Below are 2,352 nucleotides of genomic sequence, written 5' to 3'. Positions count from 1 at the left end.
ATAGAAAACCTGTGGACTGATATCAAGAAAGCAGTATGGGAAGCCAAGCCGAAAAATAACAATGAACTGTGGGCTGTGGTTCAACGTGCATAGCAGTCAATACCAAAGGCAAGATGTGAGCGTCTCGTGGACTCCATGAGAGATCATTGTGCTGCTGTAATAAAAAACAACGGTCATGCCACCAAATATTAAATACATTTTTTGTCTAAATATATTAATGTTAATAAATTTACGATATTTTTTTAATTCACTGCTATTTTAGTGCTCGGCTTAATTTCCATATAAAGTCAGTATTACCTGAATTACTCTATTTAGTTCTTATGTAAATAAAACTTTTTTCATCTATTATCATAATTGAGAAAATATTAAATAATTTATACTAACAATAAATGCAAATGTTACTTGGATATTTAAAAATTTCATAAAATGTGTAGTGTGAGCGCCCACTACTATTTCAATGCTCGCAGCTGTAAAGTGGCCTTGCTATCATCCTCACATATGTTCATCAGAGTATACCAACGAAGGACGAGTTAATACAAGGATATAGCGAGAGCACAAAAACTACTCTAGAAAATTACACGACAATGACAAACATGAACAAATGTACAACAAACACATAATTTTTGACAATCAGTACAGTTCGCACATATATCAACGAGCAGCTTTGCTAGCTCTAATTAGATTTATTTTCGTTTGTACTACATATGTGCATATATACATGTACACAAACATATGTACATACAAAAACATATGAACATACATACAAATATATATATACAACCGTTTGAACATATGTATATACATGAAAACATTGCTGTCCATAAGTTCATAAATATGCCCATTAGTACATCAACGAAGCACGTTTGCTTTATCATAAATGTATCCATACAAACATATGTACATATGTACATATGTACGAATGGATGTAGTTACGCGAAGCACGCTTGCATCATTTATACATATATTGCTTGGTAGCGGCAGAGCTGAAATGCGCAATGACTTCGTTCATACATACAAATTATGTTTCCCCGTTTGGGAAACAAAAAAATATATATTAATCCGCGTCCTCGCGGATAAATTAAAAAACGAGTTGAGTAAGTTCCAAACTTGGAAAAAGACTAAACTTTATTTTCGATCTTAGCTTATTTATACATTTATTATGTTTACTTAATAATTAATTTCACCATACGGCGTTGGCATTGCATCACGCTATGATGAAATGCCAATGTCTTGGACAAAGAAGTTATTTGACGCCTTTGAATGGAATTTTCCAATCAGAGCGGAAAAAATATATCAAATTTCAATTCTGAATAAAGAAGTTAAATGAGTCGCAATTATGCAGCTGCATAATTGCTGAGTATGCAAAATTGTATTATGAATCTGTAAGATACAAATTATGCTTTTTCCAATAAGCAATATTTTTTATATTAATCATTGTGCCGCTATGTGTGGTCTGCCGTTAACTCCCCCCTCTCTAAGATGAATCGTCCCCGATTCTTCATTATTTTCTGTTAATTTTTCTATTTGATTTAATATAACTTTATATGTATTTTCTTGAATTTCTATATTTTCATTTTGATTGGCAGTTTTATGCGGTTTTTTTAATTTAATGTAAATGTAAATTACCAAAATTATGCATAAAATTATGACAATATATAAAATAGATAAATGAGTTTTGACATTTTTATCTTCTTTGCCTATTATATTTATATTTTCCAATTTGAGTTGTTTATTGGTCGTTTCTATATATTCCAAAATTTCAAAGCTATTTACATAATCATTTTTTAAATAATTCCAAATCTTTGCTTCAATATTTTCATAGGTTCTATTATTTATTACCGTATTATTTTCAAATGTTATTAAATATGTTCCTGATAAAGTTTGATTTTCTACAATATTTTCTCCTGAAACCAATATTGCTCCTGGTTTTATAATCTCAATTGGAAAGATTCTTTCTTTTATTTTTGTACATTTTCCTTGTTTTTTATTTAAAATTTCTGATAAACATGTACTTTGCTTGTTTAGTTTACAATATGTATTTAAAATTTCTGTTTTACAATCTTTTACATTAAGGAACTTATTGTTACAATTGGTTATATTTTTATCAATAATAAAGCTTACCATCTAATTGTGCAATTGCTCTTACTTCGTAATATTTACATGCTAACTTAATTTTTGGATATTTTATATATAGTACAATTATATCATTTTTTTGGGCTATTTTAAATTTTGAAATATCCATTAGGTCTGTGATGGTCATTGTGCCGTGCTGGTAATATGTTATATTTTTTAATTCGTCAAAGTGCAAAATAGTAGGGTTCAAAATTCCTACTTTACCAAAAGTTATTGTAT

Source organism: Rhagoletis pomonella, unplaced genomic scaffold, assembly GCF_013731165.1.
Source record: "Rhagoletis pomonella isolate Grant_MI unplaced genomic scaffold, Rhpom_1.0 Rhpom_scaffold_00003, whole genome shotgun sequence".
NCBI classification, from domain to species: Eukaryota; Metazoa; Arthropoda; class Insecta; order Diptera; family Tephritidae; genus Rhagoletis; species Rhagoletis pomonella.
The sequence above is the reverse complement of the archived record's forward strand: the minus strand, read 5'-3'. Positions refer to the sequence as shown.